Source organism: Triturus cristatus, chromosome 5_1, assembly GCF_964204655.1.
Source record: "Triturus cristatus chromosome 5_1, aTriCri1.1, whole genome shotgun sequence".
In the NCBI taxonomy this organism is placed as follows: Eukaryota; Metazoa; Chordata; class Amphibia; order Caudata; family Salamandridae; genus Triturus; species Triturus cristatus.
In genome coordinates, this window is record NC_140587.1 from 635,374,838 (window position 1) to 635,401,740 (window position 26,903).

The 26,903-nt window shown below is 42.9% G+C and overlaps 1 protein-coding gene across 7 annotated transcripts in view; it reads right to left on the reverse strand.

Moving 5' to 3' along the window:
* Positions 1–26,903, reverse strand: part of FAM110B (family with sequence similarity 110 member B) — a 444,727-nt gene that overhangs the window by 153,916 nt on the left and 263,908 nt on the right. Inside the window, exon 1 of one of the 7 annotated variants that reach the window (XM_085605582.1) lies at positions 26,638–26,839. The exons of 5 other annotated variants lie outside the window; for them this stretch is intronic. The gene's annotated coding sequence lies outside the window, so the exon portion shown is untranslated. Of the gene's footprint in view, positions 1–26,448; positions 26,471–26,637; positions 26,840–26,903 lie in introns of those variants that run through there. One more of the 7 variants, XM_085605578.1, reaches the window with a different exon arrangement.

A 26,903-nucleotide genomic window follows, 5' to 3' on the forward strand; every position in this document is an offset into this window, starting at 1 on the left:
TTACATTCTTTAACTTACAGATGAGTTGTATACAGAAGGCAGTCGTTTGTTTCGTTTGCTTTCCACTGTAGCAGTGTTTTCATGTTCTAGTCAAGACTCAAATGCAAGCCAGACATATTGGCTTCCAATGCTTCTTATAAGAGCAGTGGCTAATGCACCGAGCCTAGAGTGGAAAACACATTAGAACTAATGGCGCTAAACCACCGGTTACATCTAGGAGTATATTTATCAAAATTGCTTTAGACTGTTAGCTCACATGTGCCACTACAAAAGGGACCTGCATTTTTCAGATCACGGCAACTGTAATTCAAGAGTGGTCTGGCACAAAATGTTGAGCTTCATCTCACTGCATTACACACCAAGCAACCACACTAAACATGTTAGGCTCACTGGTGCTGCAGCTATGAGAGGTGAACAATAATTATATTCTGGTCAAATCCACTCCAATGACAGATTCTACACAGAAGACAAAGTGAAGAAGTGCTTTAGGAAAGGATTTTAAACCATCAGAATAACCAACCACGTCCATTTATCAACACTCAAATTTGATGGATGTGCTGAGCTCCAAAAAAAATGAACAAAAGTAAATTAAATGTCATTAGCATAGCCACTGCCTAGTGCACTGCGTGGTAAAGGATCGTGTTCTGGAGATATTTCACCAATCTTCCATTACGATGTTCTATTGATACTTTTCCCTATCAGGAGTTTAACACTGACCTGGAGTAATTAGGATACTTTCACTTTCGTTTATATGTCTATAGCTCATATGGTTTCCCATTTGAGGCTAAAAAAGCCTCGTTATGATCCGTCAGAGCGAGGGGTTGTCCAGCAGACCCCGTTTACCATCTAGAGTGTATGCTTTGCTAACAGCAATCTCCTTTAAATAGGACAGTATAGCAGTGCTTTTTATTGTGTCACTCAGCTTTGGATATGCAATAACGCTTTGTGCTGTGACGGTTTAATTTCTGCTGCTCAAAAATCTACCTTGCAAATTGCAATATCGTTTAATTCCATTTGTCACCTACGATTGCTGTACATTCCTAGGTATGTCTGTGGAATTCTATACAACACTGCTGACATATCTCACTACTCAAAAGGCTCCCATGTATAACGGTCTAGTTTTAATCCAGTCAAAATGCGGTCAGAAATAGTACACCCACATTTCTTTCCTACAAGGTGGACCCTTTTCCCATGTCCTCTGCTATATTACAGGGATCAGTCCTGTCACTCACGCTGTTTAATGCCTACATGAAGAAACTGAGATATAAGATGGCGACCTCGGGTGTCTCCCTCCGCAGTCAGGCACACAGACGACCCTGACTGAGCCTGATCTGCAGGCTTTACCTTTGACCTCTGTCGTGTTACAGATTATTACTGAGCACATGATCCAGATTTCCCATCACATGTGGGGTTTATTGCTAGCTGGTGGTGGTTGCCACTGCGACGCTCTGGGATGCGTTAGGAACACTAAAGTCTACGATTCCTTCAGTCTCAGTTGCTTACTACCTCAATCTGATTCTATCGTCTCAGTTTAATATATACGTTTTCTGAACAGACGTTACAAATTTAGGTAACCTTAAATAAGGTAATGTACAAAACATATGAAGTTGGATAGATTGCTTTCAGCTTGGTGGTGCAAGTGAGCATAAAATACAAAGGACACACTTGCAAATATGTCTGATGAACGAGACTATATTTAAAGCAATCGGACAGATCCGTGTAATTCTCGCTCCGACCCAACACGAAAGCCGCCGCCGATCCGTCTTCCTGGATCCTAAACGCAAGCCCCCGAGAAAGGCAAAAGCCGAAAGAAGGTAGAACTCAAACACTTATAATTCAAACGCAAGCACACACACACACACGTTTCGCTTTTTAAGAAATGTTATCAATTATAATTTGTATATTTGGTATTTTTTTATTACTTTGTTCTGTTCTATTTAATTGGTACTCAACTATTTTGCAAGAGAGGTTATTCTGTAGCTTGTTGCAAGCATTCTAAGACTTTTGAGTTTGTAGGTTGTTATACTTGGCTTTGTTTTAGCTGAGATCTTGATCACTGGCTCTCAGAAACACCTTTCCAGCTCCACTACTGACCAAAGGAAAGGAAAAACCATCACACAACTAGCCACAAAAAGGTACGTAGAGAGATCGTTAGATATGGAGGCATGCAAGACTGCTCTGTGATAGGGGCCGAACACACGTAATGTCCCTCTAGTCTAGCCCTACAAGTTCGTATGGGTCTGACAGCAAAACTGGTACACCGTCATCCGCTTAACTGAGCATACCACCAGCCATACATGCCAAGGGGTGAACTTACACATTACACCTGTGGCACATCGATGGCAACAGTGATCTTAAGTGGCTTCAAGGCAAAATATTAGCATTCAACAAAATATATTGTGCAGTTACTGAAACGAGACGATGATCAACAAGTAATACTGGTGCAACTAAAAAGTAAGTGAACAACTAGACACAGGTATACAGTGTCGCGCTATTGCCCTTGATGAAGATGAACAGTTTACTTTCCTTTGGTCTCTCTCTTTCTAGTGAATACTCTAAATGCAGATCCTGCACCTTCAGAATGTCCCCAGGTGACAATCTGAATCTGAATCCTCACAAAAGTGATGCCTGGAGTTGCATATAGGTATCATCCAAACGTGCTGCCAGTTTCTTTCTGTACACTGTCCACGCCCACGGAAGCATAACCTAAAAACCAATTGTTCATACCAGTGTGCAGCTCTCTAATTTAGGAACGTTTCAGATGGAGAAAGTCTGTTCCACAGAAAGGGTAGGAGGGAGGATGGGGAGGAATCTGTGGTATCCACAGGGAAGAGCTTTAAGAAAGGTAAGTAATTTGTTCTTCTAATGGAATCTTCCAGTCTTAGATTCCTCACTTTTCGAATAGATACCAACACAGTACCTCCTCCGGTGGTGGGTCTGTGGAATGGCTCATATCAAAAAGTACTGTTGGACCGAACAGCTAAAAGGCCCTTCCTGCCTGACCTCGCTGTCAAGGCAATAATAGTCTGTGAACGTGTGTACTGATAGCCACATTGAGGTCTACAAAATATCCAAAACAAGCACTCCCCCTACCATTGCAGTGATAGCAGCCTTGGCCCTGGTGAAGTTGGTCCTCAATCCTCCTTGTGGCTACTTCTTGGCCATCGTGTAGCAGATCTTAATGTAGAGGTCTATCCACCTGGACATGGTCCTTTTATGCAGCGCCTTGCCTTTCTGTGGCCCAAGAACACCCCACGAAATGATCGTCCACAGAGGGTCTTTGGAACAGTCAATGTAGAAGCCGAATATTCTTTTGGGATCCAAGCGATGGAGTCTCTCCCCCTCTGTCGAGGCTTGAGGTGGAGGAAAGAACATCCAAAGGGTCATGGACTGTTTGACAAACAAGAGTGTCACAACTTTCGACAGAAAGGCTGATCTAGAAATCAGAACCAATTTGTCCCGAAAGAAGTTGGTGAAGGGTGCCTGCACTGTGCTTCGAGACCCTCACGAGTGAAGCAGCCACTCTATACAAATCCTGATTGATTGAATGGTTGACTGACAAAGCATGAATTTCACTTGCAAAACTAGCAGAGATGTTCATGATGAGAAATATTGGTGGGACACTACAATGCACCAAATGTAAAGCATGTAAGATGACTATAGAAACCAAAACATTCAGTTACAAGCATCACCCATAGAACTCAAAGCACACACCAACTGCAATTCATGTGACGTTATCTATGCGATCCTTTGCCCGTGTGACCAGCTGTACGTTGGACAAACAAGACAAAAATCAAAACACGGATCCTACAGCACTGTGGCAGAATTTGATGCAACACTGCTGGGGCCCCACTTGTTGAGCATTTCAAGAATCATGCGCACACACCCAATTCCATCAAATGGGTGGTACTGGAGAAAGTAGCCTTGGGACAACGGGATGGGGATTTGAGCCCTATCCTAAACCTATGGGAGTGTAAATGGATGTACCTTCTGGACACTGTGACCAATGGACTGAATGAACAAGATGGTACAAATGCCCAGTTAGCGGGTCTGTCAACTGAATAATTCCAAGATGTACATTTGGTATTAGCCCATTAGAAGACTCTTTATCATTCTACATCTAGTACACAAACCTATATGAATATGGGGTCCTAATATACATTCTGTTGTTTATATACATGTGTCAACAAACTGCACCATCTGACCGTTGATGTGAAGAGAGCAATGCCTCACATTTTAATAGGAGGGTGTGCACTCTTTCTAATGCATATTTGAGGATTCTAGTATTGTTAACTACCATCAATGCTGCACCGCGATGCCACTGTATACACGAGAATGTGCCAACACAATGTAACTATGTTAACTATCGTCAATGATGTACCCCTAAGCCACTGTACAGACGAGAATGTGCCAACACATGTTGCCCCCTTTAATGTTTTTTATTTTTTGCCACACAGTGGATCTGTATGTTCCACCTAGGAGGCCCTGAAAGCATGTAACACACAGGCAAACTTCCACATATGAATATCAGTTTAATACCTTCTCTTTACACACCGAGACAGTACACGGCTTACATCAGCCTCCTCCGTCTCTTCTATCGACTACTGAATGCAGCAGTCAATCCACGTTTGGATGACGCTATCCACTTTCATTGGCTGTCGGCTGACGAGCCCCCACCACAGCAGCTAGCAGCTGCACACCGTGGTGCATGCACGCCTTGCTCCACCACCTCATATAGCGTGAGACAGAGCACCCGCGTTCACTTTAGAGCCGACCGGCCGCCTATGAGGTAAGCCTCTATCCTTTATGCTTGACATTTGGAGACTGGATCACATCGGCTTTTTGAGATTAGACTTACTTGCATGATGTATCTGAATTCACTCGGACATCCGTACTTTTTAACAGCACCAATAGGCGATTTTAGATCCACACCACCATCACTTGGCTCCTAGTATTTTAGAACTTAGCCATGATTTTTTCCTGTCGGTAATTCTTTTCTTTTGAAAACAGGAACAAGACAAACAACTCTTCGTAATTACACGAGGGCATGACTTTAAACGGGTTCACATACCAACGTGGTAATACTTTAAACGCTACCCATATGCCTGTTATTAAAACTCTACACTGCAATGCATGGGATTGTATAGTCTACCCAGTCCTTTAGGGTCCAACACTCATGATACATACGGCGGGCCTCTTTACAGATGAGACCTTGACACGCATTTGTCTTTTGCCTAATCTTTTGAGCATTATCTTGACCCACCCGTCGTCTTCTTTCCCTGTTTGGAACAGATATGGTTTGGATTAGTTCCTTTCAACAAGAGAATTAAATACCTCGTACTCTGTCTATCGTGATGAAGTAAGTTTCATTCTCTTGTCTGACAACTAGACCACTGACCTTGATTCGACCTCCCCCTCTCTACTTTTATAGAAGCTACGCTTGAGCTCGGTATCTCCTGAATGCACAGCTATTGTGCTGCTGCCATAAGCAGGTATTTGTTACAATTTTTCACCCTAGTACTCACCCCTTTTGCTTTAACTCTTTAAAACCCCCCCCTTACACATTTCTCTGATTATTCACAGGTGCTCTTCTCAGCCTTGTCCTGAAGAAGACCCCAACGTGAGGGCTAAATTTACCCTCAAACATAGGGGTTGAAACGTTGACACCATACAACACCACTACAAGCTCTCAGAAAAATACAATTAATATGTACATCTGAGCTATGTATATACTCAGGAACAATTGACCTGTGTTAGGCTGAAAAGGTTCTATCTGATGAACAAATGATGCATATATGTCACTATACCTTTTCCCTGTCCTTCACTCACATATCCACCACCATTTACCCAACCTTTTCTTTTTCTCCCCTCACACCAAGAGCACTGTAAATATTTATCGCACTGCTAACTGTTCTTTGAAGCAACTGTGTTGCCAATAAGTAATGCTTTGACTTTAAATTGCATTCGATGCCTTTCAAATTTGGAATTAAATTAGATGTGAGCATCACAGAAAAGCAAAAGTGGTGAATGTATTCTTTTGTTTAAGATATTGCTACAGCGACCATTTTTTCATTGTACGAGAAATATTGTCTTCAGGATCAGAAGACATTAGGAACAGCTGTGCAACAACTCAAAAGGGGTAGACATAAAGAGAGTAAGGGCCAAATTAAGGTCCCACTGTGGAATGACAAACGGTTTAGGAGGAAACATGTGGATCAAGTCTCTGAGAAATCGCATCACAGCGAGTCCTTAGAACAAGGACAGTTGGTCTGGTAAACATAAAAAGGCAGAAAGGGCAGACAACCTTTAACAGAGCACACTGCAAGTAGCTGCTGTGTCAAAGACAAAACAAACAGTAACACATGCAACAGCATGTCTGTGGTATGGATGCCACACCAAACTACAGACTTGTTCAGCATTTGTAGAAGGATGTCTAGCCGCCAGGATGACATTCACAACTTTGAGAGAGAAATCCAATACAATAGACTGCCACCGCTCAAACTTCCCATTGAAGGTGTAGTTTTCGCAGACTTGGGTCCAAGAACCTGCCCCGCTGCTGCGACAGGAGATCCTCTCATAGCGCCAGCCTTTTCAGAGGACAGATGCTCATGTACTAAAGTTTCAGATAGCATACCCTCCTGGCCCAATCCAGAGCCACTAAGATGAATTGGACCTGGTCCTTCCTAATCCTCTTCTAAACTCAGGACAGGAGACGTAAGGGTGATAAGACATACATAAGTCCAGTGCTCCACTGTAGGTGGAATGTGAGTAAGAGAGAACAGTGTTGTGAACGTCAACAGACAAAAGTGCTAACATTGTACATTCTGGGCAGTGGCAAAATGAATGAGCCGTGGCACTCACCAACGCTGGAAGATGCCCTACGCCACTTCTCGTTTAGCTGCCATTCATGATCCGCTAGGCACTGTAGGCTAGTTTGTGTACCCTGGTATTTAAAGATCCCACAAGATAGTGAGTTATCAGGGAAATGCCCGGACGATTCAGCCAGGTCCAGAGGCATGAAGCCTTCTGGCACAGAGCTCAGACCCCCACCCTTCCCTGCTTGTTGCAATATTATCTGGCGGTGGTGTTGTCTGTGAGGACCTGAACCAGCCTACCCTTGAAGGTTTTCAATGCCAAGTGGATGGCCCACAACTACAGCAGGTTGAATGGGAGGCAGGTCTTCACCATAGGCAAGAGTCCTTTCATCTCCAGCAGTAACAGATGACCTTCCTAATCCAACAATGGAGCGTCTGGCACCACTGTCAGCTTAGGGGGGGGGGGGGGGGGGGGGTAAGGGAGAGGGCTCTCCTGCTGGTCTAACTGAATTGAGCAGACATTACTGCAGATCTTGTGCATTATGCTTTGACACCTTGATGGACTCCGACTGATTCCCCTGGTGTTGGGCCCACTGAAACTTCAGATCCCATTGCTGCCAATAGGCCAATAAGTCTTACTTTAAGTCAGCCCTGACCTTTTAACAGACATCACATTGTGTTGAGGGGCTTGGACTATTGCTGTTAACATTTTTACTATGGGCTCAAAAACTTCAGCAGTAATGTGTAATTGAGTAAAAAGCTATGATTAGATGAAGGTATCACACCACAATAGGGCACCTTGCAGCTATCAATTTTGCGAATTCTGCTGTTATTTGGAAAGTCTTGTGCCATGTTTTCACCAGTACCCCATGCACATGGTGACAGTACTCTTTTCATTGGTCACTAAACCATGCATTGCATTTTTAAAGCTTGGAGTGTTTGGCAGTTCACCTGCTATCGATACTGACTTGTTAGAACAAGCACTGACAAAGCCAATAGGTATCGGCCAATGCAAGGTATATTGGCTTTGTCACTGTTTTTTACAAGTATTGCCGCAAGCTACTGTGCAACACGGCTTAAAGAAGGTTAAGAGGTGCTATAATGCGACCAGTGTTGACCGCATCATATGGAATTTGTTTTTTAGTTTAAGCCATGTTGCACAGCAGCCCATGCTGCTGTGCAATAAGATTTAAAAAAAACAGCGAGGATGGCTTGGGAAAGTGTCAAGCAACACAAGGGAGGAGGGTGGTAGAGTGTTGAACAATAGACAAAGGAAATTTGCAGGTGGTGGGAGAGACAGCGGGTGGAGGGTGGGTAAAAAAATGGCTTTGATGCAGCCAGTGCAGACCCCGTCATGACTTTTTTTTTTTCCTTTTAGGCATGTTGCACAACAGTCTGAAATGGTCGGAAACCGGAAGCAAATAGGGAAAAACACAGTTAATAGAAAAATTTGGCAATAATGCAGAAATACAGTAGTGCTTGCAACAAAAGCCCGTAAAACAGGTAGAGATCACAAAAAGTACAAAAGAGCATAGCTAAGAAAGAGTGGCATTAAAGAGTAAATACAGTGAGGTGAAGAAGAACAGCTACGAAAACTGCAGAAAGTGTCAGTTTACAAAGAAATAAAAGTAGCTCCAGCAATGAAAACAGCGAATAAACACTCCAAAAGGAAGCGATAATTGGTATATGCTCCAGAGAAAATACAAACAGACGAAGAGAGAAAGGAATCCAACAGGAAATCGCATGTAGTAACCAATGGAAAGCAACAAAATGAGAGTGACAAGAAATCCAACAAATGGTAAGTAATGGGTGGGTAGCAAGCCCCTTTGCTTTTATTTGCAGGAGATTTCACAAGCACAGCACAAGTGCTGTACAGGCGAAACCTATAAAGGGGGCTAATGTAGCAAATGTTTTTCGGCACTTAGGTAAAGGGGATAGTACATACTGCCCAAGATTTATAAGCGCAAGCAATTTTACCAATCACGGAAAAAAATCAAAAATTTCCAAAAGATCAAATATGATTTTAATATTTGCATTTTATCTATAGTGTATTAAAGAATTAGATCAGACCTGAAACATACATCTAAACCCTGCACCGTTAATCCAAGCAAACAAAACTGGAAAAAAACAAAAGGAAAAAGAAACAATTTTGGGGCATCCTTAAACAATAAAATGTAATCAAAATAATCTTAGACCGGTCTTTCTTGCTAATGCCTTGCATAAAAATGTCACACTGCGTTAGCTTCTTCAGGAAGAAATACAAATGACTAATTCTCTCACGTTCCTTTCTTTGAATGGAATTTTAGTTTGTAGTTGTATAGATGCACATCAGTGTTTATATGTGTTTACAATTGACTGTTTCCTTTTTTGGTGCAATTTTATTAGTTTATATAGGTTTAAACCTAAAACAGGACAGCATCTCTATAACGCTAGGGCGGACATACCCAACACACTTCTGGCACTGACTGATCTAAAGGCAAGGCTAGCTGAGGAAAACGTCTTCCCCAAATGCCAGAATTCTTTCTGACTTTGTCTGGGTGCATCGTAAGAAAAGAATTGTGATTAGCCTGCTAGTAGAAGCCTGCACTACTAGGATCACAGGAGTAGGGTGCTGCATCAGAAAGGCAAGGTAACAGAGAGCGGCTCTGTGACAACTTGCCAACTGTCTCTTGAAAAGTGTCATGAGTGGGTCTGTGAGGGCTTCAATGAATTTTAGTAAAGGTTCAGATGAGCTCTGCCCTAGTTGTAAAACTTCAGTGAGGATATTGGCTTTTATCTCAACAGAAGTTAACTGCAAGTCTAGGATTCCAGCTGCTCGTCTGACGACTACGGTGAATAAGGCTGATGCTTGAATAGAATGGCTAGGGGGAAAACTCAGGCCTGTATCAGGAGGAAGTGTCCATCCCACTAGCCTCTTGTAGGTCCAGATAAAAATTATCATCACACTGTGGGGAAAATGTGTCCCCAGCATTACCAAAACTGGTTGACTTTGGTCAAAGTCTATTCCAAACAGTTGTTGGAGCAGTGGAGGATGGCTCAAAGGCAAAGGCACTGTCTTATCAGTCAGATCGTACTGGAGCCAGGCATGTCAGTAATGTGCTGTGATCCTACTTCGGCCTAGGTAAAGACAGATTCAATTTGGACTTACGATTGGCATCCTCCAGCGTTGGCGTCCGCACCAGTGTTGATGTGCCGGGAAATGCCATGAATTGGGGTGCCAGGCGTGGAGTCTTCTCTGAATTTGGGGTTGAACCTGCAGTGGGTTCAGAATTTACAGATGGCACTGAGGGGGAAGCCATAGGGGTACGCTGGCTGCAGGCCTCCGCAGATTCAGGGGGCGGGAATGTGGGGAGGGGGAAGGGTGCTGAAGATGAGAAGCATGGCATTCTTAAATGCCTCAATCTATTGTGCCATCTACCGACGGCACGAAAATATGGGGTGCATAGGGATCAGCTGCAAAATCAGCTCCTCAATAGGGGACCGGAAGCAAGACCGAGGGGCACCAGGAAGTCCTCACAACTCCTCAGAGGGAAATGGATAGGCTGAGACAAGGCCTGATTATCCTTCTTGTGCTCCTTTGTTGATTTGGACTTACCTGAAGACTTTAAATACAACGACGACTTGTTGCGGGAACGGCCCAGACACCAGAAAGGGGTCTGCTTCCTCTACTTTGATTAGGGACTATGGCGACATACAGCTTAGCTTTGCTTTGCTTTCCCAGATTGCGTGTGGGTACATCAGGGCACACTCCTAGCATGACTTGGAGTCGTGGCCCGAACCCAAACACCAGAGACAGACCTCATGGGGATCTGTCACATATATCTGTTTGCAACAGTCCTTACAAGGCTTAAGCCCTATAGGTTTAAAAAGAGATATGTTCCCTTGCACACTGGAAATACATTTTGTATAGAAAAAACTTGTTACCTGAAGAGAGAAAGTTCTGAGCTCACTCCAGATCCACATACAAAGGCACACAAATTGGAGAACTGACTTCTGTGCTCTTGAATGGTTTCTATATGCGACTCCAGCCGTCACTTCAGGGGCATGCAGTTACTATACTGAGTCGCACGTCACCTACTGGTACTCTGGGGCTATGCAGAAAAATATTCCAGATTTAGTTTGGAGCCTGGGGATTTTCTAAACGTGTGAGATCTGTGGTTAAAAGTATCCATCACAAAAATGTGATCCAAGGGAGTGTTGAAGTTATTTCCCCTATAACATTTTGCTAATGTCTGTGTGTTCAAAAGATAAACATCTAAAGTAAACAGTGTGCAAGGACTCATTTTGATAATGCTTTTTAACTGCATTTATGTTTTCAATGCCACTTCAATTAAATAAGCACTGCTGATGAAACAATGCAGCATTACAGAAACATTTTAGCACGGGTTGATCTAGCTGAAGAAAATGCGTGTTAAAATGTTACCATCAAATGTTATGAAAGGCTCTAGAGACCTTCAGAGAATAATGAAAAACGTTTGCTTCAAATGAAGATCGCAGAATAAGTGAAGACTGATCTCAGAACTGTGTGATGTTTCCCTAATCCTTAAAACCTTACAAAAACAAGTCGTGAAAGAGCAAATGAGAAGGGAATACCTTCACGCTATGTCGTCGCTTTCTTCGAATACGCGTTATTTTTTTTTATAAAACATAAATGTCATCTGTTGATCAGTTATTCATTACATAATGACGCACTGTGATGAGATGGTTTCCTTCCAAGGACAGTGCAATACTCAACCTCAGATTTAATTTCGAAAGTCAGCATTGCTTAATTTGAGCCGGTGCTTTCCGGTGCTCGGCACCGGCACCTTATTGTCAGCACCGGAGCTATGACAGTCTGCCACATGGTGGCGCTGTTCTGCTAATTTCAGTATGAACACAACAACAGCGGTTTATTTGTTCAATTTACATTAATAAATGACTGGTACCTGCCTCCCAAGCCATTCTTCTGGCTTTGGAGGCCTGGAATAGTCTGACTTGTCACACTTGTAGGAGTGTGAAGGTTAGTAGCTGTGTATGTACTGTCATTGGCGGCGCTGGCATGGGTTATGTTTGGTGCAAGCTACAGTGGCCTCCCGGTCGAGAGCCCCGGCACTTATCCTTTTACAAATTAAGCACTGAATGTCAGAGAGGTGTTGGCTCTGTGTATTAGATTGAAGAAATTAGTTGCTTTATCCCCGGTTTCTAAGCCTCCGAGTTCTGATAAAGTTGTTAGCAGAGACATGAGGCAGATGGGAAAAGGAGAAAGAGCCCTGTGTAGGCATTTTAGAGACACAACTGCTGGTGTTAGTATCCTCATGCCCCAGATGCTGGCAGGCATTTCTGTATGTTAACTTTTCTCACCACTCAACTGGCACGTATGTGTATTGGCATGTAGGAAAGCAACAGCCATTAACAAGACTTACAACAGAGCGTATTTCAGCAAACGAGTTATGCATCTCCCAATTCAGTGATAGTCGAATAACAAGGGGCGAGGAGAATTAATCATTTCCCAGGTTTCTGGTATTATCAGGTGGGAGAGAAGGTGGTGGGGAGGGTATGGGGGAAGGGAAGGAACTGCTTGAAAGCAGCTGTCCACAGTGTGACTAAGGCTGCCCCTGCACTTCCGAAGCACTGCACACCTGAGAGCGACATGGTGACATTCATTACCGCATTCAAGGCAATGCTGCGCTCTTAAGGGACCACCCGTGTGCTCTTCAGTTCGCTAAGTAACCTGCTGTCTGGTAAGGCAATGCCTGATTTATCCCGCCTTTTTCTTAGGCGGGTCATGGGGTGGGGTCTTGTATTTGTATGCCTGCCGCCCTCCCAATTGCAGTATCGCAATTCCTCCAAACTCATTCCATGCACACTCCATTATCATATACATCCTCTACATTTATCAATTGTCTTTCAACTACTACATTGTACATTTTCTTAATAAGGCCTGCAGAATCTCCTTTCAAAGGTGTTGGTAGACCGTGCAATAAACAGAAACAACAGATGATTTGCCATCTACCATGAAATGGTATTCCTTCTACTAACAAGCATTCTACTGAAAAAAAGTTTATTTGAAGCTTACAGGCATTAACAGCCAAAGGACTGACAGTCCTAAAATATACATGCACAGATTCATGTAGCAACAGGTGAATTTGTTCTCTTTAGGTCAAGCCTACTAGGCAGCTTGCTGGTTGCAAAAGACCAACTGCCAGCTTACCAAGATCTTAGAGTGGGCATAAAGCCCTCCCATTCCCTACTATTGGTTGGCTTTATTGTCAATTTAATTTGCTTGCTTCTTATTCAATGGCTTTCCTTGTCTACCTTGTTTTTGTCCCTCCCTGAAACATGTCCCCTTTACTTGTGTCCTTCCAGTGATCACTTTTAGGTAACTGCCTTTTTCTTTTTGCTTAAGCACTCCAAAAGACTGCATGTGTTTTCAAGCTGTCTCCCTTGTGTGCTTCTATCCTCCCTCCCCCTCTGCGTTGCTCTCGCTCCTTTGTGTGCGATTCTCTCTCCCCACCCCCCCAAAATACATGTTGCTATCTCATATCCATGTGGCACAGTGACATTCTCTCTTGCTTGTGCTTTTCCACTGACCCCTCTGTGTGCTGCATTTCCTTCCCCCATCTGCTTCTCCGTAACCACCTACTCCACCCGAACACCTGCGGTCCTTTTTCTTTCCTTTTAATTTGCACTAAAATCTTATTTTTTTTAATTTACCGATCCAAGTGGCATCTGACATCTTGGATCAGTAAATACAAAATAAAAGCAAATGGCACCATAGCCATTCCCCTCCCGTGTGTATCCATGTGTTCTGCTGCATGCATTCTGATGACTGCCATCATGCCATTTTTATCTATCTATTTTTGGTGATGCAGCCGTGTTCTTATGTTGTACAGCACTGCCAAAAGCAATTGGCAAAGGCAATAGGTTCCAAAGGCAAGACTTGATGGCTTTGCTAATGCTCATAATTTTAGACCCCAAAAACGTTTCATCTCAAATGACAATGTAAAACTAGGTTGGTCCTGAAGTCTAGGGCTTGTCACCAACCGAGGAAATAATCTCCCCAGCTATCCCTATTGATCTTCAATCAAACCTTCAAAGACAGGAAATATTAGAGATCTCGAAAAAAGAGATTAGGCCATATTAGACTATGATGCAGGCAAATATATTAATAAACTAAATATAAGCTTGAGCAAGGCAAAGTAAGAGGAAGATAACAAAATCCATCCATACATATTATCTTCTAAGGAAATGTAGCAATCCTAAAATATAAAGCATTTGTCCAATCCCAAATCATAATTTCACACTAGAATTTCACAAAAATAATACTAATTTCAGTAGTAATGAAAATGCTCCTCACAGGACCTCTGGATTAAGTGATTAAGTAAACACTGCATGAAGCTCATTGACAAAACATGTTTACTTAACCTTACTTATCAACCAAGCAATTGAATTACCATAATTAATAGTGAAGTATCTTCTAGGTGCAAGCCAGCAAATTAGAAGTTCAGTGTGGTATGACTTGACCTTTCGATTAATTTACCTAGGCATTATGCAATTTCTCATCCGAAGACGCTATTAGGTATGCAAGGGTGACCTTCATCCGCTTCATATTATTCCTGGAAAGGTTTATCCAATAATAAAAGTCTATTCAAAATATCCTGTGAAGTGCCTCAAAGATTAATCCACGTAACTATCCCTTTCAATGTCCACATGGTTCACCTGGTGGTCCTTGAGACTTCTATGGAAAGGTTACTAAGAGCATGCCAGTGATATCCTAATCCAACTCAATGTTGAAGAGGCATAGAGGGACTGGCATCACGTCACAGACTGCCTTTCAGATGACCTTACATGGAAAGACCTCCATGACTCCAACTCAATACCCCTAAAACTGAGATCCTATTACAAGTAACGGAAGCCCCACAAAACTGCCTTTAATCAGATTAGAAACAATGTCCACTTCCGATTAATCAGCAGGGGAAGGCATGTAACCCTGCGGTGGTCTCAACTCGGACCTGAACTTCCAAGCACAACTGAAGAGTCACCAAAAGCGGATTCCATTGCTTGTGAGGGCTCTGCTCCACCTCAGATTCAAAAACACAACTACATGTGATTTCAAGCGGTGCAGAAAACATATTTGCGCATATTGGCTTACAGTCCAGTTAATGCATTAAAAAAATATCAAGCAGGAGTGCCTCACTGATTTTGAAAATGATTCTAATGTTAACTGTTATATTTCCCATGCACACAAATACTCAAAAGATGTGTCAATGGAAAAATAAACAAGCACAGATTTGAGGACTGTCTGCCTTATTTCTGCAAGTAAAAACAGGTTTTCCCTTGGTTACTGTACACTTAATCAGAAGCACAACTCAACTCACATCTCACCATGCAAATGCAAGCCAGGATGAAAACATATACAAAGCTCATATAGTAGACACAAAAAGTGTATAATCCAAAACAGAAATTATCACAAACATTTTTATTAAAAGGATTTTGATTAAAAAGTTATTCTTTAAAAGTACGGAATAACTTTTTAATCTAAATCCTGTTGGAATACTGTAGAAGAGATATACACGCTAAACTTTACGACTGAACCTGAATGTCTTAAGCTTGATCAATTCGACCCTATATTTGATATTATGCTTTGTTAACCTTAGGTCATATTGATAATTGAGATAATATAGTGATGTATCATAGTACTCATGCCCCTGCTCTACCCCTCTCCAGCGTCGTTCTGTAGCCCCACATTCCTGGAGTTCATATCTCACAGTAGCTGGTTCTGTGCCACTGCTTTGCCCCAATTACTCCTCTACGAACTCCACAGCAGTCCAACAGACAGCGAGGAACAGGCAACTGGTCCAACTTGTGGACAGCCCTTAGTAATTACTGCTACTCTTTTGACCTCATAACACTGGCTGTGTGTTGCTTGTCAAAGCTCAACGCTGTCTGAAGTTACAGGGTTCACCTTAGAGGCCTGGCTGCTAAGCAGCTTGGCGGGAGAGGTGGGACGATCTCTAGGGGAGCTAGATGATGGGTTCCTGCCGGTGGCAGTGCAGCAGCAGAGGACAGCGTTTCCCAGACTGTGGGTCTTGAGCCAATTATTGGTGGGGCGGGAAAGTCTAAGTAATAAATAAAGATGCCTTTAAATTCTGTTTATTTTGTAACATGGTGCTTCAAAGATACAGGTCCAATATCAGGCTATGTCTTCTGACAATGTGTTGCTGATTCTTTTAACATGGGGATGGGCGGTTACTTTTCTTTCTCCGACTGCAAAGTAAGAGGAGTTTTTGAAGGGAATTATGTGGCAGTCGTGTGAAAGGAAAGTGTGTCGTTTTTGGCAACACACAAAATGAAAATGTACTGTATGCATTCAGCAGTTAGGAAAGCAAAAAGATACCCTTTTTTTGTAATTCTGAAGTGTGACGGAATCAGAGTTTTTAATAGGCTCAAAATAAATCAAGACACTACTTGGTGATGCACAAATAAATATTCACAGAAACCTGATTTTCTCACGTTATAATGAAGTTTGGGAAGCACTGGTGTAGGGTGTTGTGAGATATATCGAGTCTGACACTGCTGTGTGAGAGAGCAGCATGCACTAGTATGCCTAACTAAATATTGATCAGCTGCTAAGAGAAACTGGTTTCCTTCCACTATTTTCTTATCCTCCGACAAACTTTAGAATGATAATTAACAAGTGATCCAAGGCGTCTTCCAGACGGTGGAAGCTCGGTTTGAGGCATGGCGGTGCTTAGTTCATTCAGCCCATATTTGTACCTTGAAAGTTAAGAAATGCAGCCTTTGAAAGACCTTCGGGATTGTAGCTGAATGCAACTTTATTTATTTACTCGTGTCAATTTACAACACTGAAGTATTTCATCCACATCGAGCAAGATTGAGTGCGAGTTGTCCGAGTTACTGTTCTGTCTTCGAAACCATCAGAATTACCGAGTTTAATCCGATTGCTATTATTTTACAATAGCTATGTTAAGTTTTTTGTTTACACTAAATTATTAAACATCCTAATATTTGTTATACCCAGAGTGCATCTGCAGTCCGCCATCATTGGCTTGCAATTTAGGAAATAAAAAAAACTGAACAGATAAGTGTGCACTGGTACGCATAAGTTGAGACTGAAACAATATAGACTGACTTGGGCAAGTCCTGTGAGGGCACTGGAGCACAAGATATTTCTTTTGCATTTTATATTTTATCATGTTGGGTTTCAATTCCGTAGTAAAATATTTTTCTTGTAAGTGTTTTTATAGTGTTTTAGACTGCATTAGTTTTGAATTTGGAATGTACATGATAAGATAAGGTTGACTACGTTTAATTGACTGTTATAACATTATCACTTGGACTAACAGCAAATTCATATTATTTTATCCTGCATTTCTATTTGCTTCTTTTTATTTTTGAGCTTTTAAAATGGTATTATATTCAGCAGTTTTAGCAACTTTTCTGAAATGTTAGCATTCAGCTATGATAATCACAATCACATCAGTACAACAAGAACCTTAAGGCACTGTACTATAGTTATCGACTCAAAACTGGCTGCCGTCTCTCCTCTGAATAAACATGGTTCCATAGCATAATCAACTCAATAAAAGCGTACCATATAAGATTATTACCCTTCTTCGGAGAAAAGGGGCAATTTAATAGCACATTGTTGTGCTAATAATGTCTCAGATTGTGTTATTTCCCTCTCTCTAAAATCCTGTTCCCTGTTACAACAAGCCCTTTCTTATAACTCCTTTACTGCTGGGGGTTACCCCCAGTGCGGAGCCATTTTTTGGCTATTTGGGTTAGTCTGCACTTAGGACTCCACAATATTTTCCTCATATATCCACACCAATTTTGCGTTCTTTTTTCACCAATATCCTGGGCATTCGAAAAGTACCCAGGGTTTGTGGATTCCCCTAGAGGGAATGAAGAAAAAAGTAAAAATATAACAACATTTGTAGTTTTCAGGGGAAAATAGGAAAAGAGGACTCTGGATATAAATGCCTTTTTTTTAAACCTAAAAATGCCATTATTGAACAGTTTACTGGTATAGTCACCATCTTCACAGCTTTCAGGAACATGCAGAGCTTTTTTTTTTTTTAACCACAGAGGTAGCCCATGTTTCCTATTTTTTGTGTTCTACACCTACTTCCAGTTTGTGGTGGAAACCTGTGTGTAACCAATGAGTGATCCTGAAAAGCTACAGATTTCTGAAAAGTAGACAAAATTCAGGATTCAGCATGGGATCATACGAGTAAATCCTTCAAGATTTTCCCAAAGAAACTAACTGTTGAAATAAAGAAATACTGAAAATGAACAGGGAAAACGGCAATTTGTGACAACATTTTGATCTGTAACTTATTGTCAAAATGGCAGATCTACAAACGCAATATACCATTGAGTCTGCTGGACCTCGTTCCTCAGGGGGAGTATATCTCTTGTCTGGGAATTGCGATGCACGTGTTGGACAGCCCACAAGCCTATATTTAAAGAAAAAGATTCCTGGTGTCTTGTGGGCTTTCTGCCTTAATGACGGGGGGCAGATTAGGGGTATTCACCCCATCTGCACGCCAGGGAGGCAGAAAGACTGTCACCTTAGTTTTGGAGGGGTGGGGGGCATAGCCATGCCGATAGTGGGCACTCCTATATTTATGTTGACAAAAGACCTTGATGTTCAGTGGGATTTCTGCCCCCCTCCCCGGGGGGGGGTAGCAGACCGGGGGTAACTACCCAATCCACCCTCTAGGTGGGCAGAAAGACTATTTCTCTGGGTGGGGGCATGGTGAGCCCCCACCCCTATACTTAAGCAAAAAAACATTACATGGTGTCTAGTGGGCTTTCTGCACCCGGCAGGGGCAGATTGGGAGTAATCACCCCCATCTGTCCTCGGGGTGGCCGATAGACTGTCACTAGTTTTGGGGGATGGGGACATGGCCATGTCCATAATGGGCAGCCCCCACCCCCTATAATTATATTTTTAATGATCAACGCTGGTGTCTAGTGGACTTTCTGTACCCCCAGGGGCCAGATTGGGGGGGTAATTACCCCCAACTGGCCCTCTGTGGGGACAGAAAGACTGCTCGGGTATGGGAGAAGCACAAGCCCTTGCCCAAGGGGTAGGTTAGAAATGGGGGACTCTAGCTGGCAGAGGTAGGCACCTTTGTCCAAATAGGGACCCTTACTTCTAGTCAGGGTAAGGGGGATACACACCTTAGATAGCCCCTTCTCACCCCCTGGGTAGCTTGGCACGAGCAGACAGACATCCCAAAGGCAATGTGTAAAGTATTTGCACTCAAAACACACAGCAATACAGTGATAACATCACAAATAGACACCACACCAGTTTAGAAAAATGAAGTATCTTTATCTAAACGCAACAAGACCAAAAATTACAAAAATCCAACATACATGTAATGAGAATATGACTTAAGAAAGGTTTCAAACAACTTGGCCAATAGAAAACAATGGATGCGTGATTTCTCTCAAAGTACCTGTAGTTGCGACAAAATTCACAAGGCCAAACAGCCGCAGAGATGGGAAGCATCGAAAAACAAAGAGATACGACAGTTCCTGAGACCCTGGGGAGGTGATGCAACAGTTCTGCTGCATGCAGAAGTGATGCGTCGAATCCGGTCTGTAGGGGGAAGTGATGCGGCGATTCCGAGATGGTTCTGATCCGCGGGTAATGCGTCGGAAAAACATGCCGTACAGGTACAATGCGTGGAAATCCGGGATGCATTGGCAAACGATGTGGCGGCGTCGAGCGGCGCTGCGTCGGGTTCTTCAGGCCGCGATCCCTTGATGCATCAGCTCTTGCAGCGGCGACAGGCGCTGTGTCTGTTTCGGCAGCACCGCAGTGGAGATTCTTCTTGCACAGTGGTGCTGAGTCAGAAAAACAGCTGCAAGAAGATCGATGCGTCGATTTTCTTGTAGTTGCGTTACTTTTCCAGCTCCCAACAGCAGGAACAAACTCCAGAGGCCCAACACAGTCACAGGCACCTCTTGGCAGGTCAGAACTCTGAGCAAGGAAGTTCAGGGGAGGTAGGGGTGAAGTCTTTGTCTCCCTGAGACTTCAAAACAGGAGGCAAGCTCTACTCAAGCCCTTGGAGTTCTTCCTCAAGCAGGGGGACATAGCACACAGCAAAGTCCTTGTCCTTTCCTTGGCAAAACAGCTATTGCAGGCCAAACCCAAACAGCACACAGCAAAGAGGCAGTACTCCTCCTCCAGTTTCTCCAGTGCTTCTCCTTGGCAAAGGTTCCTCTTGATTCCAGAAGTAGACTAAGGTTCTGTGGTTTTTGGCCGAATACTTCTACCCCAAAATGTTTTTTTTCTCTTTGTGCAAGGGTCTCTGAGCCCAGTCCAAATCAGTTCTGTCCTCACTGGTGCAGTATGACCATAGGGGATGAAGACAGCATTGTACAAGGGAGACAGGCCCAATTCAGGTGCAAAGAAATCTCCTCCCACTGCTCTAAATTCAGCCAAGGTCTATTCAGCTCAGCTCCGAGTCATCCAGGAAGGGGCAGACATGCTCCAACCCCCCCAGTGGCTGTCTACAGTGAATGCACACCCCCAGCCCCAGTCACTCCAAAACCAGACTGTCAATACACAAACAGGCAGAGGCACACAGAATGGTTAAACAAGAAAGTGCCTACTTTCTAAAAGTGGCATTTTCAAACACACAATTTAAAAAATCCTTACTAAAAAAATTCTGAGTTCGGAGAGCCTAATCTTTATTTCGCTACCTTGTCTCAATGAGAAGTTATACTTGTAAGATGTTACAAAGGATTTCCCATTCTATCCTTTGGAGCAAGATAGCCTTTCAATAGTGAAAAATGAAATTGGCAGTATTTCACTATCAGGACATGTCACACACACCAGTACATGTCCTACCTTTCACATACACTGCACCCTACCCATGGGGGTATCTTAAGCCTACCCTAGGGGTGTCTTACATGTACAAAAAGGGATGGGTAGGGCCTGGCAAGTAGGTGCACTTGCCAAGTCGACATGGCAGTTAAGTGTGCACAGACACTGCCGTGGCAGGTCTGAGATACTTTTTCAGGGATACTCATGTGGGTGGCACAATCAGTGCTGCAGGCCCACTAGTAGCATTTGATTTACAGGGCCTGGCACACTTCAGTGCACTTTACTAGGGACTTACCAGTAAATCAAATATGCCAATCAGAGAGGACCAATTGTAACAACAATTTACACAGGGAGCACTTGCCCTTTGACACTAATCAGCAGCGGCAAAGTGCCCAAAGCATCTAAGCCAGCAAAAACAAAATCCAGCACAGCATCAAAAATACGGGCGGTAGAGGCAAAAAGTCTGGGGAAACCACGCCAAAGATGCCAAGTCTAGCAGGGTCGCTCCCCCAAAATCCCTGGTGTCCAGTGGGTGGATCCCTGTTTGGGGATCACTCTCCTATGGCGATCCACCAGAGAGAGATCATTGGAGAGGGGAGATTCTCCCCTTTCCAACAATATCTCTCTCACCCCAATCAGTGTTCTGGAGGCTGATATATGCCCCCTCAGCACTGAGGCAGTGAAAGTAAAACGAGCCCATTGGCTCGTTTTACTTTCACTTTCGTGTAATGACTTCAGCGTGACCTGCATGCTGAGCATCATTACACAAAAAAAGCACCATAGGGACCTTTATGTGCCTCTCCAGTGTCGGTCAATGGCTGACAGACGCTCTGGGGAGGTAGTGCGGGTGTCGGTCTTTGGCCGCCACCCACAGTAAAGGGGTTAATAAATCTGATACAAAGAAATCAATTTTGAATCCCATGATAGCTCTCAATCGGTCAGCCTAAACTGGTTTTGTATTGCAGAAGGACATTCTATTTTATTGTGTGAACTGCTGAACTTATTCAAACCTATTAATGGAATATCCTTTCCTTTTAGTTCATGAAGTCTGCTCCCATGCTGAAATCTCAGCCCTCAATTACAAAAACACTCAAATATGCTATGATACTTTCTATTCAGTGTATTGTTTCGTCAAAGGTTAAACTACTTACTGAACAACTGGCAGTCCGAGAGCATGGTAAAAGATCTAAAATTCACAGAATACATTTTTAAAAACATAAGACGACCACATTTTTGCACACTGACACATCTTTGTCTGGCTTGGTTTCTGATCCCAACTAAGGAATTTCCTCTAAGAGGAAACTGACAAATGAGTCTTAAATTCGTATGTAACCCATTTTGATCCTGCATCAGCACATACACTTTGGGTTACAAATGCAACATATGCAAAACTAACCCTACTCCGCTGTTTGATGACCATCACTTTCCTCTTGGCTTAGTAACACTAAAATTCAATCAGTCAAAGTCAGCTTAGTTTAAATGGGATTGGTGCAAGTTTGTAAGTATGCTAGGAAGAGAGATGTCACATCCTTGATGAAGATTTACATTTCAAAAACTCTAGCAATAGCACTTTAGGCCACTGAGGAACAACCTGCACCTGCAGTATACAATATGAACAAGGTAGGATCACGGTTAAGGAAGTCCCATCTTGACCTATGACGCAGTACCTAAACTGAGATTTTAAGACTGTCCTTGGGTATGAAAGCTATGATGTATTGCGCTTGGCTACACATGGAATGCTACTTTTATCTATTTAAAACTCCGCCTTCTGTTACGAAAAATATAATTTAGCATTAATGTTTAAGAGTTAGAGAAAAATTACTCGCTCTCTAAGTTACTGTCTTCTTCCCTGGAATCTTTAGCTATTTCAAGAATGGATATTTTAAATCAACCCACTGTATTTTGTATTAAGAGTTGATAAAATCCATTGCCACGTTTTAAGAACGATCTTGTTCACTGCCTTAACATTAAAAATCTTATTTCTGTTACTTTGTTAGTGTGGGTGAAACACTGTTCTATTTAGAAGCTGACCATAATCCAGAAGTTATGATTTATTGGAATTTTACATTTCGGAACTTCGCTATGGGAGAAAATGACTGGCTAATCGGTGAGGATGGTAAGAAACATCTGGGTTAACAGCTTTGTTCTACTGGTGCTAAGACTTCCGTCATGTTCTTTTCTTTTATCTGGGGCTATTAACTTATCAAAACGTGCGTTTGTAGCTTGTATTTGAGAGATATACTGTACAAACATTCGCTGAAGCATTGAGTTTACTAGATCATCCAAAAATGGTGAGTGTTTGCTATTGATTGTACATTTTTAAATACTTTATTATGTTGCAATTATGACTATATTGTTTTATGTCTGTAAATGAAAGTAATATCTCTGCTGGAATATTATAATAAGTAAGAAGTGTATAGATATGCAAAAAAAACTGTAAACTAGGGAGAGTTAATAAAAGGGAGTTAGGCATACTAGATGTTCTATCGACTTCCAAAGAAACGGATACTCCAGAGGGACAAATTCAATATTGGGTCAGAAAATTTAATTTTTCATTTAAAACATAGCATATGTCACCGATGTACAAACAAATATAGTGCTGTTTTGGACTAAAGCAATATAGGCACTTCTACTTTCCCCAGGGTGCACATTACAACAAACATATAGACTATTACCGCCATTGGAACTCTCTCCTGATCCTTCAAAAGGCAACTATTATCCACCACAGGTTGCACCTTTCACCAACCTCATGAGCCTGAAAGGCTAGCCCTGACCTGTGGCGATAGCAATGGGAGATTGCACACAGATCTGCACACTGTCAGGTTACGTGCAGAACATTGTAACAAGAGGTGCGGATACCACAACATTATCAGTTGGAGAAGCTTGCACTATGGGGAGAGGTGGCGATGACCCCTGGAATTAAAGTGAGATGAATGTCTAATGTTACAGATGACAGTGTTGGCTGGGTCTGTGGTATTTGAGTGTGTTGGTGAAAACACAGTGAGGGTTTATTTTTTATTCAGAGGCCAACGGTTCTCTTTTTTTAGTGTGGGAGAGGTTAGTTGGTGTTTGACAAGGTACTGGTCTTTGGAACATGTAACATTTAATGATCCCATTTTTGTATGACATGTACTGCACAGGGGATAACAGCAGTGCAAATGTCACCATGCGTGACTCAATTGTGCCGGCACCCTGTTCTTGAGGGTCTGGAGATGGGGCCCTAAAACTTTCTCTGCTGGTGATTGTTGAAGAGTTCCCCCCACCGCCTTCTTGTTGGTACCCAGGTTCACACTTGTTTGTTCTTAACTTTAAAAGTTCTCAAAAGACAACAAAGAAAGAACCAATGAAGACTTAACATGAGTAGGAAAAAAGAAAACTTGTAAAGTCTCACTTTTTCATTAAAGAAACAATAATTCCTTCAGGTTTTCCTGTTTTGCAAGAGAAGGCATGGAAACTCATTAAGAGAAAGGAAGCAAGTTAACACATTCATCTTTCAGCAGTTTCCATAATAGTCACAAAGTCTGCTTGACCTATTAGTCACGGGCAATTAAGTATACTGTGACGTCCCCATGACAGTCATGTGCTCCCATCATGTGTCCTTTTTGTGTAGTTCACGACTATGTTAGAGAGGTCATTCCCTGCACAGACAAAACCATTGTCTCCTTCTCAGTCAATCATGCTCCCCAGTCTCCTGACAGTACAAGCGACACAATTAATGGTGCCTAGAGGGAAGCACTTCTGGGATGGTCATATTATTTAATAACTCTCACAGAGCAGGAGTGTGCAGCCATGTTGTCCATCTGTTAAGCAAGACATCTGAAACTGAGCCATGGAGAGTGGTGCACGAAAATGTTGGAGTTCAATGGTCACGTTTTGTTGTTAGCACTTGTTAAGGACAACTACTAATGATAATTCAGCTCTGGGAGATTGCCATTCTTTCATAATTTGAATGAAGACGAGCAATCAGTGGGTTACTGAGGGTAGGGAAATTACCAGCAATAGGGTTGAAGCCCAAACTCCAGTATCTAATGGCCAAATGCTTTACGTGATTTGTGATAGGAGCGGTGACTTAATTTACTTTTCATTGCTCTATTTAACCATCATATAAGTGCTCAAAACACAACATGCCATGAACCACGCCCTTTACGCGTCCTCGGTCATGTCCGATGTGTACCTATGAGGCCAACTGCAAGTACATTCATGCCCTCCTTCCCTTTAAAATGATAAACGATGGATGCACAGGCATGGAATGCCGTTCATCGAAGAGTTAAGTACAATAAAAAAAAAACAGTAGACAAAAGATCACTCTCTCGAGGAATGTGTCTAAAATGCACACATCGACAGTAATCTTCTACGGTAGTGCCCTGGGGGGTAATCAGATGCACAAACCGAAGGTTTTTCCACACTCGGCATGATGTGCCAAGATAACTCCACTTGTAAACCAAGAATGCCATCCACTTAGTTCTCTGTCAATTGCTGCATTATCTCAAATGATTTGTTTTATCCTCTGGACTCATTACTACCACATGTTCCCTGAAATGTTGCACAAATACACAGTCTTGGATATTCGGCATATAAATCAGCACTGTTCTATTACATACACTGAGCGCAAGGACACTCCTGTGTTAGTAGTGCGCTTTATAATCTTTGGCGAGTTACAATGGTCAATTCATCCTCAACACCGTTCAAGTACCAGTCAACAAATGCCTACCGTTATTCAATGTGCATCATGTACAGATTTACAGTAGAAAATGTGCCCTGAAAAGCAGAAAATGATCAGATGTTTATTATAGGACGCAGTCTCTTTTCTAATAAAAGAATGCTCATATAGTCACATTTGAGCCCATAAAACGACATTGAGTGTGCCACCTGAAGGTGACTGACGGGAATTAAGACTTAATGGTCGCTTAAGTAAAAAAAAAAAAACCAATGAAATTAACTATTCCAATCGCTATGCATGGTTTAACTTCTTCTAATATTTGGCTCAGACCACCCTGTCTACATCAGTCGCATGGTGGCAGAAGGCCAGCAGAGTGACTATACATTACGTCGAATCTATAGTCCCCCTGTATAATGACAACACAGCCACAATATTTAAGCCTGAAAAGTAAAGAAAATATTCAGAGTACAAAGAACCGTCGGTGAAAGGCGGGAGCTTGCTTTCTGTCTGCTGCGCACTCACTACTACACTTTCTTCCGTTGTAAACAAACTTCACAAGACCACTGTTAAAAGCCTTTCGAAAAAAGAAAAAAACAGACCGTGCTGAACAGGAATCGTGCAAGAGCAGCCTTTGGGCAGACAATGAAAGTAAAAAGACAATTGCTCACGAAAGACAGGGCTCCAGCTTCACATTGTTGTGCTTGGCTTGTTAAAGGGCAGAGCTTCAATACCCAGGGCCTGGGGCCAACATCTGGCCCCTGGGAATAATCCCCTGCTCGGGCAGGGAAGGATGTTCTACGCTAGACTTCTAAAAAGAAACGATGCTGGTATTGTGCAACTAAAAAAGGAAACGCACACAAATCCACCCAGATCATGCAGAAGGCATACTAACACTACAGACCGAGCAAAAGTCGCCGCTGCTCGCCTCCCACCGAAAACATCAGAGAAGTGATTACTCCAGTCTAATGAAAGCACCTTTTACACACCCGTCCCCTCGGCCGCTCGTTCTGAGACGCTCATCTCCTGGGCAGACGGGGAGGCGGCGGCATTAGAATCCAATTGCAAACATGTGGATTAACGCATTAGCGCGAGAAAGAAAACAATGTTAAAACGCGGGCAAGCACCTTTCACGCAGGAATCCGACGTAGAACACCGCGCGCGCACTTCCCACGCAGGTATGCGCACAGCACGCCCTCGTCCTTCCTTCAAGGGGAACAAATGACGTAAATAACAGGATCAAATCAAAGCGATGACCTGATCAACAGTATGCATTTCATGCATGGGTGTGCTTTAGGAGAGCGGCGGGTCCTCACCAGGCTCTGAAACTCCCTCCGTGACGTCCAGCTGCTGCCCGCCATCCGCAGGTACCGGCTCTGACAACAAAGACCCCGGCCGCTTCTCCTCCGCCGCCGCTCTTTTTATTCCACGTTAGCACCTCCGCCGCACGGACACAGGGCTCCCGTCTCTCCAACGCAGCGCAGAGATGCCTGTGGAAACCTATCGGACTGGCAAGCAGCAACACCGGCAGCCAATAAGGGGCAGGCTCCTGCAGAATCCAGCACATGCTCTCTGAGGCGCG